The 15,256-nt window shown below is 43.2% G+C and overlaps 1 long non-coding RNA gene across 1 annotated transcript in view; it reads left to right on the top strand.

The window, feature by feature from the left end:
• The window catches only part of LOC134174926 (uncharacterized), a 36,564-nt gene extending 25,163 nt beyond the window's left edge, over positions 1-11,401 (top strand). The window contains exon 2 of the long non-coding RNA XR_009968839.1: positions 10,828-11,401. This is a non-coding gene — a long non-coding RNA (uncharacterized LOC134174926). The remainder of the gene's footprint in view (positions 1-10,827) is intronic.
• Positions 11,402-15,256: the final 3,855 nt, after the last annotated feature.

Here is a 15,256-nt window from a genome sequence, read left to right as displayed (position 1 = left end):
TGTTGGTATTACTACCTCCTCCAAGCATATAACGAATTTCCTTCAGTTGTCTTGCACCCCTCTGTGTCCACCAGGAGGCCAGGGACAATGGACATCCTCCTGCTATCAGAAAATCAACAATAATAACAACAACAGCAATAAATATTTGCACCATAGAACTCCATACAAACATGGATTTCAGCATTCATGTGCATGGCTATTCAGCAGTGATTGCGACTTCCTCATGTTATGAATAATAAGACCATACGATTCAACTCACCCATGCAATTGAAACACTGAGGCAAACTAAAATCAGACCAACTGGAAAATCCTGTCAAATTTTATGTGTATGTACGTATATATATATATATATATACACATATGCATATATATATATATACACACAAATCCCAATGTTGGAATGATGAACCATAAGAAAAAATCATGATCTGAGGAATACCATAAGCAAAAATAGAAGATAAACTCCTCTGATAAAGAATGTAAACTACTCATGCAGCTAAGTCCATTCCACTTTGCACAGGTTTACATCCATATGGAGTATTCCTACTATTTTTAGGCATCTTCTTCCTAAATACACTGAATGAAATACACACAGAGATTTGTGTCTGTTTCTCTTGAATATTTCAGGCCCTGTTACATAATTCTGCCCCACCTTCTCCCTTGCCTTAGTAACCCAGGAAAATAATGATTGCCTGTGTAAATGCTTGGATGCACCATATCCTAAAACTGTGTAGGATCAGCAGGGATTGGAACCTGTGGTGTTTTGGCTTGTTGGAGAGATGTCAGTTGGAAAGCAGTGCAGAGGTTAGCTGAGTCTGAGTTCACATGGGGATAAAAGTATCCTGAGCACATAGATCAAGCAAAAGGAATGCTATGCTGTTTGGCTCTAGGGTTATGGCTTGTTGCTCTACTAGAAGTCAAAAGTTGGGGAAGGAGAGCTGAGAATGATCTTTTCAGCAGCAGCATTGGAGTTCCACATATTTGACACTGCTCAGGTCCCCTAAACCATCTCCTAAGGCTTGCTTTGTTGATGTCCACATCCTAATCAACCTTTGCCATGAGGTCAAGGGTGCTGCCCAGTACTCTGCTGGGGTGGGAACTGCATCTTCTGGTGGCAACCTCACCCAGGTCTGGCCCTTATATTCTACCAACCCCATGGTACTTTAGAGAAATGAAGTACCTTTCCCATTTCCACTCTCTTCCTGGGCAAACACACTTGTTTCCTGTATGGCAGATGATTATTATGGGTTATCACCATTTCCTCTGCAGAGAAACCTGCTGCCTCTGCTGCTTCCTTTCACTGATTCTTGGTTTACTGTGTTTCCCTGGGATGAAGCCTGCTCATCAGCACTGCCCAGCCTCCTGCCATCCCACTAAAGCAGATACGGATCTCTGTTGGCTAAGTAGCAGGAGAGAGGAGGGTTAAGGGAGAGGGGAAGTTAAGATAAGCGCTTTGACAAGTGTTAACATAGAAAGGAGAAACCATAACAAACTCTTCTGGGCCCAGGCTAATTTCTGCCTCTGGGCAGAGGCTGGAAGGTCCTCAATGACGTCAGGAGAGTTAGTAACAGCATCAAGTGCTTGTCATCTCTTTTTGTCCCTCTCCTACACAAGCGCATGCCTACTGACACTGAACCTACATGCAAGCTTTGCTGTTCCAAATCTGGAAGGTGTTGGCAGAGGAAGAGGAGGATGTACCAAGTGATGATCTTCATGCTGTATCCCTAACTTCTGGGGCTCAGTTATAGAAACAAAAACAAGCTACCACCCACAAAAGCCTTGTGACATAGGCTGTGGAGTCATAGTCCAGGCCTGTCTTCGGGGTTGGTGGAGTATGAAACACTTCACAGCCTCTCCATTCCCTGAAGCTGAAGTCTGGACATAAGGGTTTAGAAGTCAGTCCAGTGGAAACAGGGATGTCTTGGTTGGTTGGTAGGGAAATCACTGGCATGGTTCTTAAGGGGTTACTCAGAAACCCATTTTGGTGCATTCTGCATGCATAGTGCCAGCAAATTTAGTGGTTGTTGTTTTGACAAACAAAGTTTTGCAGGCTGACCACGTAGGAAGTCCCTGGTAACTGCAAGTCTCAGGGCTGTAATTTGGGACTTTGCGAAGTGTAGAGAAGACCTGCTGCTTCTGATCACATAAGAATAGAATAAGGGTGGGAGAAGGAAGGGATGAAGTAGGAGACAGCAAGATTCAGTGGAGAACAACACAAAAAAAGGCAAGAATATGTGTTTTTAAAGTACCAACAATACTCATAGAAAAGGGAATTACCCAGGGGAGCAGAGTGTGTGGAGCTGGGAGAAATATTATGGAAGAAAGATATTAAGGCAAAGCAACTGATATTTGAAATGTTATTGGAAGAGAAGTTTTAATCTGGTAGACCACAGATGGAATTAATGGCTTTTCACTGAGTTGCATAGCCCTGCGGGTCAGCAGGGAACAAGGCACAAGTTCTGCTGCTGAAAGTCAATGCCACATCCCTCACACAGAGCAAGCTGTCAGAGGAGAAATCAGAAAAGCAATTGAGAAATCAACTCTGGCAAAGTCCTCAGAGAGGAGGGAGAGTTTTAGAAGCAAAACAAATGTAACTCCCGGAACTGCCTTCCTTTTAGTTACTCAAGAGTTACGTTTGAACGACTAGAATCAGGGATGGGTATGTAAGCAAAGAAAACCAGCTAACTTCGAGGCAAGCTTTCATGTCCTTTAGAATATGAATGGCTGTGCTAGGCAGAGACCGCATTTGTACCAAAGCACATGTGGGAGGCACTGGCTGGAGTGCCAGGAAGGGGAAAACTAATCCCACTCCAAAGCCTGCTTGGCAAGGTTGGCTGTGAACCACTGCTCACCTCAGTGAACAAGCTTACATGATTTAGTAGTCCCCTTGGAAAGTAGGAGGTCTCATTTTGAAGGCTACTGAAGAGCAATAGGAGGGAAAAGGGAATGAGAGAATGGATCCAGGGAAAGGGAAGAAGGGAAAATTATGCTCACATGAGAGCATGGGAAGACCCTTATTCAGTTAAACAGCAATGTCTGGGGGACAAACAAAACTCCCCAGGCCATCTAGAAATCTTATCAGTGGTGTAGATCTTCTTTTTTTTTTTTTTTGCTGATCTGCTTTATTCTATCTTGCTTTCCCCTTCCATCTTATTTTCTCATTCTGTTCTTTTTATGTGATCAGAGACTGCAGGTCTCTTGTGTTTCCCAGAATCCCAGTTAAGATCTTGTTGGCATCTGGAAGGCAGAAAGTGGCAGGCATCAGAAAGCAATGAAACAGCAAGTTGAATCATTCCTCTTATTTAAGCCTTATTTAAGCCTTTCTGGGAAACGCAGACCATTTGCTTTCAACCAGGGAAATAAAACTTGGGTGAAAACCCTACAGAGAAAATGATCACATTTTTTTTTCTTCTCTTTTTTGGAGTCAGAGCTGGATGGAATCGGGAGACTCTGTGAACTTCCTGGTGAACAGGGAAGTTGCAGCACGAGGTCCAAAAATTTCAGAGAACAAAAACTGTACAGGGAAAGAGCTATCTTAGGGAAGCCCCAACAATAAGGTCTTCAACTGGTATTTGCAACCAGCCACCCAACAGAAATTCATCTAAAACCTTCCTGCCTTATTTCTTAATCCTTGTTTCATCTATTGATGCCATCAGTAATATTGTTTGTAACCAATTAGCAAGAGAAATGGTTCACAGCAGCAGGTTGCATTCTTCATTACATCTGTTTCAGTATGAAACCACTCCAAGAATTCTTCTGAGACTGCATTTCTGTGTATTATAGAAATACAGCACACTTCTTAATCGGGAGGGACATCTCTATTTAAGTTGCAGACTTCAGAACTTCTTCTCAAGATGCTGTATTATTGCCTGAATGAAACCAGAGATAAAACTCCAGCTGATATCATGGTTTCAGGAATTGGCAGATAATTCATTTCTAAGACTTGGGACTGAGTAATGCATTTCCTTTATGTTTTAATCTTTTATCCAGTTTCTTATAAACTGAACTTCATCCCTTCCCCAGCACTTAAACTGAAACCATGTGTGTCTGGAAGAGGATGGTGTTAGGACTAAAATACTGTGCTGGGGATGTCTTGGCTCTTATTCAGTCTCCTGAAGGGATCAGTTTTGTACGGGATGTTCGCAGTCACTATCTCTGGGTCTAGAATTAGGAAGGCAAGATCCATAGAGGTTCAATGAAATGCCCATAAGGCTGTTCAGAGCTGCAAGTCAGTGTCCTATCCTCAGGAGCTGAAATGTTGGAGGAGGACCACAACATTGGCTTTTCAAATGAGTTTCAGGCTTGTCATTTATACCTCTGAACTGAAACTCTAAAATGGGAAATGGACATCGGGGAGTATCCTGTGACTCAACCATCAGCATTCATAGTAGTCATCTAAGGTACCTGCCTCTCTTAGAGTCCATAAAAATACAGGCAACTCCAGTGGACAACTTGGAAGCCAAAGAAATAGTACCTTTATTGAAATTCAGTTGCAATATGAGCATTAATTCCAATGCATCTGTGGCTGGTCTTTGGTTTGTCATATGCCTAAAACAAAACTCCTTTTTGTCCTACCTTTTCAAATCAAAGTGCATGTTCTTTCAAGGCAGGAATGTCATCTTTCATTTTGCTCATGCTCAGCATCATCCTACATCTGCATCATAGCTGGGCCACAAGGACAGTACCTCAGTATAAACTATTCTTATCACTTTACAGTAATATGGAATGTAAGCTTAGATGTGGGACTTAGATTGTCCAGCCCAAACAAACCACCTAGATTTAATGACATCGAGTGTGGAAAAGTTACGTGTACATCACCCCATCAGAAAGAGCTTCACTTTATTCCTCTACTGTTTGTTCCTGTCACAGTAAGGAGATTGAATTAAGTGATGGAGAAAGGTGGATCTGTTTTGCAGTGCAAAAATGTGTGAAGCCAAAAGCTATGTTATAATAGTAACTCCCATCCCTGTATCTTTTCAGCAAAAAACCATTTACAAGTGCCTTTTTAGGAGCAGTAAAGATTTTTCTCTTTTTCTATTTTTTCCCCCCTTTTCCTTTACTACAGTGAAATCTTTAACAAATAATCATTTTACACTGTACAGTTCCTCAATAAAAGCAATAACACCGGGTTATGTCATAAATTAAATATGATGTGTAGTTGAAAGTAATCGTGCTTTCAGGCATCAGCTTCTTGTCACATTATGGGCTCTAGCAAACAGGTTTAATATTCGTAGAATGAACAGAATTATTGACAAGCAGAGGAGGAACTAGACAGCTAGTGAGCATCATATTAATTTTTCAGAGGCGGATATTGCTTTTCCTGCTGATATTGCAACAAACTTCCAGGGCTGTCTTTTGAGGTAGAGGGATTTGGTAGTGGTGGCTTGTTTGATCTTGATCTTTTCTTTCTGCCATTCTGTCAAGTTCATGCATTTTGGAAAGGAGAATGAAAGAGGGAGAAAAATAGTGGTGGCTTAGAGAGTAAAGGTAGCTTTGCCTTTGGGTTTATTCTCCTTGACAACTCAATTCAAGGTTAAAACAGATTAGTTCTGTCTTTTGCTATACCATTGGACATCTTTCATTCGTTCAAAAATGGTCCATAATTCCCATCGCACTTCTAGAATACACAAGGATTTAGGTGTTTCCCACTGCCTCTTGGCTTAGAGAGTTAAATGGTTGAAATACTGGAGATCCTTTAGGATAGAGTTTCTCAGTATGGACAATTAAATTAAAGGCATAGTTACAAAGTCAGCTGGGTTATCTGAGCTTTCTGATACTTGGAACTTCATGTAGGAATAGAAATTGAAAAGCTAAACTTTCCCGAGGTCCAAGTGGTCCATTTTCCCAGAGATACGTGTAGAAAGTGATGACAATTCACCTTTTTACCCAAGCATTTCCAAAGTGCTACCAACACAGCTGAAGGAAAAACCAAAAGTGTGAATGGCTGCTCTGAGGCAGAGGTAAAAATAGCCACTGACATTTTCCTTGTCTCATATTTGAGCCCTAACCACTGTATGTCTCATGCTATTTGTCACCCAAGAAAGATGGTAAAAAATAAGGTGTTAAATAAAATGACTCCTGTGTCTTTCTGTTGATGGGATGTGGAAAGGCAGAGGAGAAGGTTTCTGTGTTGTGGTGGTCAGTGACTACTCAGATCAGAGGTGTCTGAGAGAAGCTGTCATTGGAGGTGCTCACAAAGAGCATCTGTCCTGAGATTTCTGCATCTCTGCGAGAAATGCTGCCCAAAGCAACTCCCTGGACTGCCTTTTGCATGGTGGGTGGGATGGGCTTGAGCTTGTCTTCAGCATTTCTAAGACAATGTGTAAGATCTCTAATCTTGTGTGCAATTAAATGCAAGAATCCTTGCAAGAGGCATTTTGGGAATACTCTCCCTCATCTACATCAGGGTGGTTGACTCTCAAATGCTTTTGAGCATTTTTCACAGCCCCAGGAACATGGGGAGGAGATGAGGGCAAAATACAGCTCTGGGCTGAAAGTGATGCTTTCATGGGCTCTGTTCAGCCCTTTCTCTCTCCTCTGTCATCCCTATCCAAAGCTCTGAGGGTGTTCATTTGGCTGGCAAAGTAAGTAGTGCAGCAAAGGGCTGGACATGTTTTTGAGCTGGGCAGCATTGTCATTTGCTTGGCCTGAAAACAGTTTTATTATAAGGGGGATTCCTTTGCAGGCCCCATCAAAAATCACTCAGGTTAGGCTGATCTGTCACGGTGAGCTCTTTCAGGCTGATCTTGGTGCATGTGACCGAACTTTTGGTAATGATCTTGGCGGTGTCTGCAAAAATCCATCACCACTAAAGGTGGCCACCACCACAGATTCCTGTCAGCTGAGAAATGTGCCAGCTCCCTCCTCCCAAAACATCTCAGCATGTCCTCATTTCTCCAAATAAATGTCAGAGTATGAGAGTGCCAAAGAGGAGTGGGGAGAGAGCAGGGCTGTTCATCCTCATCACACTCAGGCCCAGCCTTCCTGCCCCACTCCAACAGATGAAATCAAATCAGAACCGGTAAGAGCAGCATCTTCCTTTCCAGTGGAAGGTGATGGAAGGTGTGGGCTCCAGTTCTCTCCCGTTTTACCAGAAAGCTGGCAAACAGATGGATGTTGTCAGCATTAGGATTTGCCATCCTTACTGATGTCCTGGGATTTATTTTAAGGATTTTTGTAGCTAACTGTATCCAAGCCCACATCACTGGGCTGAGAGAGTCCAGTAAAAGAATAGAACTGAGTGGGATGTTCTAATGAGCAACAGACACAAGATCCCTTTCTGCTTATGAACAAGTTCTTCTGTTTCACCCCCCGGGAAAAGGAACCAGGAATGGGAGATGTTAAAGCACCAAAAAGGAATGAAGATGTATCTGTAGGTCTGTGAGAGTAGTGTGAGAAAAAGTTACAAAAGAAATGTCAGCATAGGATCACACTTTTGGTAATGAGCTGATATATAAAATGTGGAAAATGTTAGGATTTCAAGCATCAGCTGTGTGCCCTAATGGTGTATTAACCACCTAATACCTTGGAAAAGGTTGTTAGAGGCAAGTAACAGAATAAACACAGAAGAAGCATGAAGCTGTTTTTACCTGAGGCAGAACCTTCCTGCAAAGGGCAAAGAGGGATCCAGGCAAGGACTACAGCATCCAGGATGAGGACTTGTGCCCACATACAGGCCACTTCTTTTAGGACAGTGGGAAGGAAATTTCCTATCCTTGTAGTGAGAGAAAGCAGAGAGAAAGCTGATCAATGTGTTGAACCTGGGGGGCTATCACAGCAGTACAAAGACTAGTAGCTTCAAAAGAGGTCAGTACTCAGAGTAGAGCTGAAAGAGTCAAAATAGTAGCAGCAGGAAGCATCTTTAAAATCCACTCTGAAGTATTAATAATGAGAATTGCAAATAAGGTCCTTGAATTGCTTTGGATGGGCATCTTGTTCCAAGGAGTGCCTGCCTGCCTCCCTGCACGGGTGCCAGTGGGACAAAGTCAAAAGGATTGTCATGGGTGAAAAGTGGAGAAGCTGTTGCCATTATTATTAGCATTAGTATTAGTATTTATTAGTAGTATTATGCCAAGCTCTTTCAAAGCTGATGGTTCCACCTGCCTTTAAATCTTCTCTTAATTTTCACCAAAGCATTTTGTTGTCTTCCATGGGAGTTGAGGAAATCCTTCCATCCCCATCACCTGTAGTGCACAGAGGGAGAAAAATGCAAAGAAACCTGTGTATGGCTGTCAGGCCCTGAAGTGCATTTGAGAATCCCACCAGGTACTCAACTGCCTATCAAAAACTGCGGCCATTTAATTCCCCAGGAGTCAGTGGAAGATCAAGAACGTGCACATGGGTTCCTGATATCACTGGGCTGAGATGCTTTTTCGCTGCCTGCTGCAAGGAAAGGAGCTACAATATTTTTCTTATAGGGATTAGAATTAGAAACGCATTTGTTAAAGCAAAACAAAACAAAACACAATCTTTTGTTCAGTCTTACATGAGCAATACTCCTGGGTTTCTTCCAGATGTAGATGTATTATTGTTACAATAAATTAATATTTATTTTTATCTTCCTACTTTCCCTTTTTCTATTTAACCAAGTTGCTATTTTTGAGTTGAAAGCACACACACACAAGATGCAAATCCCAAATTTCAAAGGCACCTTCCATTAGGAATCGGATCTATTTTTGTCCCTGTGACTATCTTGCACAGCTCTAATTGTCCTGCCCCGCTCTGAAACCCACAGCACACTCCTCTCGCCAGCCTATTTTTGGTTTATTGCTCATTGTGATCAGCCTTTTGTGTTCCTTTTGATAGGGGCCAAATTTTTACATGAGGTGCTGAATCATGCATAATGCGGCTCTTATTTGTGTCTCAAAGAAATCTTCCTCCTCCTATTCCCCTGTACGTGGGCCAACATCTGGCACAGTCTCCCCTGTTTCCCAGACAGACAGGGGAAAAAGCACCTGAAACACATCAAAGCGCTGAGCAGCTCAAAACTGTTCATTTAATTATTATTACAAAGTGTCAGAGGGAGTTGCCAGCTTGTGGGGTGGTTCCTGAGTGTGTTTCGTCAGAAACCTGAGCACGGGAAAGAAGTGAAATGAAAGGAAAGGAAAAGAGAAAGGAAAAGAAAAAGAGTGAAAGGAAAGAAGGAAACGGAGAAAGAAAGGGAGAAAATAGAGTAAAAGAAAAATATGACTTTGAAACTGAGGTCTATGGACCTGGGGGTGAAATATTTAATTTCTGTACACAAAAAATACCATCATACTTGTGTGGGGATTCAATGAATTAACAAAATTAGTGGGAATTGATGACTTTTCTAAAGGCAAATTATTTATTATAGGCACTTTTAGGGACTGATGGAGAGGGAAAAGGGCACTTGATATAATGGGGTGTAAAATCCAAATAGTCCCATCTCTGCTGTAGGACTCAGTGTTCTCTGGAGAGCTTTCCCCATACTGCAGTATGTGCTCTAGCACTACCAGCTGTCTGTGTTCTTACATAGCATGACCACAGCCAGGTCTCCTCATACTGAGGGTCCCTTGTCCAGACAGCTACCAAGGCCAGCCAGAAAGTTTTGCCGCTTTAAAGGGATCTTTTTAAGTCTCCTGCAGATGGTGTGATTTTAGGGGTCACTACTTTTTCTTCACGTATGTGTAAGCACCATTTGATATGTTGATGTATTTTAACCAGGTAATGCAGAAAAAAAGACACAATATTGGGGTAGAATCTGCAGCAGTCTCCACCACAGAATCCTGTGTGAGGTGTGCTCCCTTTCTCTGAATGGCTTTTCTCATCCTGAACTTGGGGATGTTGAATGCAAAGCGTCTGATATCGGTTCTGCTGCTTTGTGTGCCAGCTCCTCACACACAAATATCCCTGACCTTCATGCATAGGTGCATTGAGATGCAGGTGACCCAGGTAAGGGGCTCCGGCACTGCTCTTTACCCCACAAGCCAGGCTGCCCACCGAATTGAGGCAGAACAAGCTCCAGTGGGTTTTTGTTTGCTGTTTGTGCTGGCCAGCTGCTTCACAAACTGTTGGGTTCTTTTAGTTCTGTGGGATGATCATTTTGGTTCCTTTGACGCTGTCACCTGGAGATGGAAATTAAAAGCCTTAAAAATCAAGTGACAACAATTCAGCATGTCCAGGAATGTGTGTGTGCCTGAGCACAGACCAAAGCGGGCTGCCCTAAGCAGGCTGTTAAGCACTCTAGAAGTGGAGTGCTTGAGAGTGGAGAGTGCGTTTGTGAGAGTAGTGGAGAAATGTTCTTCTACTTTATATAACTGGGGACCACATTCCCTCCAAGGTGGGAATTTAGTCATTCAGTGGCCAGGGCTCACAGAACACTCAGTCTGCCTTCCATCACGAGTGCTCAAGGCCAGGTTGGACGTGGCTTGGAGCAACCTGCTCTGGTGGAAGACGTCCCTGCCCGTGACAGGGGATTGGAGCTTGATGAGCTTTAAGGTCCCTTCTAGCACAAACCAGTCTGGGATTCTGTGATCTTCAAAGATTATTGGGCTAAGAAGAAGTGATTTGACTGCAGTCATGCAGGTCTGTGGAAGGCAGAGTTGTTATTGTGGATGTAAGAACTGAGAATTCCAGGGAGAATCCTTAAAGCTATGCTAAGGGGCAAAATCATGAAGATGCCCTCAGCTCCAGTCACATCAGCCTCTTGTCTGGCACTTGACATCAGAGATCCCAGCACTTCACATTATTAGAGATCTCTCAGTAGCTTCCTCCTTGTAAGTGCTGTCTAATGATGATTTGCTAGCTGCTACCTGTGAAGGTAATTCCTGCCATCTTTCCCCATCTCCGTGTTTCCTTTACATGCAGATGGAAAAGGAATGAGCAGCCTGTGCAGAAGCTGCAAGTGCAGACCTTGGGCTCTACACATTTCATGTCAGTGCATCCCCAGTGCCTCTGGCAGAGCTGCTCTGGGTTTCCATCAGCGTGCATGAAGAGAAGCAGGGACTGTCACAGGAGATGACAGGGGGTCAATTCCCATATTTCCATCTGGCTTTGAAGCTGTGTCTGTGACTGATCTGAATGTAGTAAAGCATGATTTATACTGGAGAAGGAGAGGGGAGAATTGAGTGCAACAAGCTGCATGCTCCAATGAAAAAAAGGCCACTGGAGAAGGAGACAGTGCAAGGAGGAAAAGGCCTCTGTGATTCTGTCTTTGCAGGTCCCTCAGGCAACATAACCGTAAACAGTCTCTTCAAAAAATATGAATATTATGCTCCTTTCTGACCCCTCCCCCCCCCCCCCCCAATTTCCTTCTGTCTTTACAAGTAGCTGAAGAAGATAAATATTTAATGACTTATTTCAATATTTTAATGTAGGTTTCTTGGTTAAAACACCACAAATCTCTGCTTGAAAGGGCAACAATAGAATTATGTAGTAATGAGCTTTGCAGCAAGTGGGAAGTTGATTGGAAAGGGGTAGGGGTGTGAGGATAAAAGAGGCAAGGCTGCAGAACATGGGGCCATACCTTCATCAGGTGGAAATCATCACTGTCTTATTTCAGGTGTTTCTTTCCAGACATTACTGGGTAGGAAAGACACAGACAATTTGCTGGTTTACTCTTCAGCAGTCCTTCCTATAAAAGCAGAGCCGTTTTCCTCTGCCATGACCTGGCAGGGATGTGTTCTTTTGATCAGAATCCCTACGGATGCTGCAGCGGGGCTGTAGCAGTTTAGAGGAATTCCTTAGCAAAAGGGGCTCAGTGGGGCAAGCACAGTCCATGGCTCAGCTTTCAGCTCCCCAGGGGCAGTTTCAGCACTCTGTGGACACAGAAGGAAGAGCCATAAGTGACCTGTGGTCCTTCTACTGCTGCAACCTGTGGTAGTGATTCTGCGCTCTCAATATATGATGGTGTGGCTGTAGACCTGTGCAGCTGCACCACCTCTTTTCCATCTCACATCCCACACCAGGACACTGCTCCTGCTGCTTCTTTCCTTGTACTAAGGTGGATTATTTTTGTTCAGTCAGATGTTAAGTCCTTTGTGCAGCCTTTTCACAAAGGCCACGTGTTCACTCATCCTGGTCTATATCTGAGGCTGTCCTCTTGCACAGTGCAGTACCTCGGTGGCACTTACTGGAATAAAAGCTAAACAATCACATCCTTACATCACCATGAACCTCACGCCATCCTGTATGTACTCATAGACTCATAGAATAGTTAGGGTTAGAAAGGACCTTAAGATCTCACATGGTGATTGCAACAGATAAGACACATCCCTGCTGCTGGGCCAAGGGAACCTCATTAAACAGCAGTCATCATGCAGTCAGGGGGTGATGCACAAAGTGTCAACCGTGTTCTTCTGAGACAGAGGAGGCTGCAGCCCAGGAAATGTGGCAGTGAGTAGTCTCTGTGCAGAGACAACCTTGGACTGGTAGCTGCAGTGAATATTTTATACTGTGCTCTCCCTCCCTTCCCTGTGTGATCTCGGCAGCACTCTCTAGCCAGCATAATTCTTTGTGAGTTACTTTCGTTAGCAAAACCTTTCACCTTATGAAGATGTTCTACTTAATTAGTAAAAGTTCAATTTTTTTGTCACTGACAGAGCCCCATACATCACCATGTCTGGAGAGTCATTAGCTGTAAAATTAATCAGGGTGGATAACGGCTGAATGGAGTCAGAGCCCTTTGTGTTCCTGCCCACATCTCTGTCTCCAACGTGAGAACTTTTACAAGAAGGGGAATCCAAAAAGCATCTCCAAATATCCAGGAGACTAGTTTCTGGAGTCAGGGTATTCCTGAGCCCAAAGTGGAGGTGGCAACAGGGCAAAGGAGGGGACAGGAAGCCGGAAAATTATCAACTTTGTCCTACCTTGGTCAGACCCAAGAATAACTCCAGCTTGGGGTTCTCTGAAAGGATGATGAGATTTTCCTTTCACTCATCTCTGGAAACACATCAAGGCACTCACTTGTTCACTTCTTCATGGGCAAGTATGGCTGGGCTGTGAAAAAAGAGGGATCAGATCCAACAGAAGAGTTTGATGCATACTGTAGCTTGAGATCTGTGTGGCACAAGAGGATGTCGTAAGGAAATCCAGGCCTACAGGAGAAAATCAAACAGGTTCATAACTCAGCCTGTTTAGTGGTGCACCAAAGGAGCCATGACATTGGGCTCTGCTTCATAGATCTACCTCAGTATTTCTTGCAGCTCCACTTTCCCTGCCCATGGCAGGGGGTTGAAACTAGATGGCCTTTAAGATACCTTCCAAGCCAAACCAGTCTGTGATTCTATAAGTCTTTATTTATTTTCTAGTAGTAATAGCAGTAAAGGAGACCTTACAGTTTGATTGGTAGCAAAGATAAATGATTCTGGATAATGCAAGTGACTGCAAGCAAGCTGGGATCACTTATAGTTTTGCATAACTGATCACAGGACCCCATTAAAAGAAAACTCCTCATGGTAAACTTCATTTTGGTACAGAACAAGACCAGACAGTGGGGAGAAGGAAATACTTTGCCTGTGTAAAAGTATGCCTTCCCTCTCGGTAACTTTTCTCCTCGGAAAACGTCTGACAAGCAGCCATCCTGGGAATGACTTCCCTGGGCTGCTGCATTACCTCCAGGACTTGCCAATTCTCTGCTGCCTCTGTTGATGCTCAAAACACTGTAGCATTCTGGAGTCTTCTTTGACTAACAAGTGACTCAAGGCCACTAGCTCTGTCTTTACACTCCTGTTGAGAGTAGTTAAGTGAGTTCCTTAACAAATGGGGAAGTGATTTCTCTGCCACATCCCTTCTGGGTATGAGTCGCACCCAGCCAGAATCACAGACGCTGAGGCCTTGTCCCTAAGAATGAAGCATGTATATCCGGGCAAACAGTTTTGTCCTTGGTGTCTGACTGATTTATAAAGCCTGTTTTCAGTGTGCTTGTGAAGGGATGAAGTAGGAGAAATTGGAGCTTCCTGCCTCAAAACTCAAGATGATGCCGTGCAATAGGACATCCCTTAAGTGTAGTGTCTCTCTGCGAAGCTTCAGAGGTTTCCTTGTTGCTTTCCTGTACAAAGCAAGGGGGGTAAAACAAGTCATTAGGATTCACCCAAACCCACATGGATTATGCATTGTTTCCCCTCCCCCTTTATCATTAGTTTTGAAAATAAAAGGAAAAGGGAATTTCTCTTAGGCTCAATTGGAAAGTTTATTTTTTTGTTAAGCATAAGAATTCTTTTCATCTCTGGGGACCCTTGAGCTCAAGACAGATAAAATTTGAGTAACAGAAAACACCATTTCTTTTTGAAGACACTTTTTGTTTCTAAAATGCCAAAATGGGATATTATCTTTCTTATTTGCTCTTGTTTCCAGATTAGCTCTTTGAGGGAGTCCAAACAAATCTGTGAAAAGCTTCCTGTGCGCTGGAATTACTTTTTCAGCAAACAAGAAATTGACCTCTAACATTATACCAGCTATAGTTAGCAAGATTTCTTTCAGGCTTTGCCTAAGATTTTGTTAGCAAGGACTGAAAAGCTCAGCTTCCAAACAATATGGACTTTCAGGACATACTGTGATTTGGCAATGACTGAAAAGCTCAGCTTCCAAACAATATGGACTTTCAGGCCATACTATGATTTGGCAATGTGTGTTGTATACAGAAGCCTGATGGGTGGGCTGTTGTCATATTATAGTATAAATTGATTTATATATTAACAATATCACATATACAGGAAGAAAGATACCCCAATCCCCCACCAAGATCCCATCTTTAAAGTACTTACCATTTGGACCATTAACACTTCAAATATGGTACAGATAATCACCTCTGATTTAGACAGAAGAAGGAAATGGTATTGATTCAGGATTATGGCCAGGTAAATAGGCCATCAGGCTGTTTGTTTTATGCTTGATGTTTAGTAAATGAACTAATTTATAGATAGGATTAGTGTGAGCTGTAGAACAGGGGTCAGGAATAGAAAGCAGCACCCCGCACCAGAGGCTGGATTACAAAGAAATATAGGTACCCTAAGTGAAAGACAAGATGTAAATCAGTCCCAATTCTAGTGCAGTGAGAAAAAGGAGTTCTCTCAAGTGCTTTTCTATCTGAGCTTCTGCTGCTTTGCACTGAATTCTCGTGAGCATAAACACACACCCTCATGCTGCCAGTTTGAGATGGGATAGATGGAGAGAAGGTGCAGGTACAGAGCTGTGATTTGCTTCCCCTCTGTGCCCATAAATTAGCCCCAAACATCCCCAGTGTGCATGTTTCACTCATCTACAACACCAACTCTAGCAGTTTTCTCCCTGGGGTGCC

The sequence above is a fragment of the Pezoporus occidentalis genome, unplaced genomic scaffold (genome assembly GCF_034315485.1).
Source record: "Pezoporus occidentalis ecotype Australia unplaced genomic scaffold, CSIRO_AGI_Poc_V1 ctg64, whole genome shotgun sequence".
Classification (NCBI taxonomy): Eukaryota; Metazoa; Chordata; class Aves; order Psittaciformes; family Psittacidae; genus Pezoporus; species Pezoporus occidentalis.
This window is presented reverse-complemented; position numbering and strand designations above follow the sequence as displayed.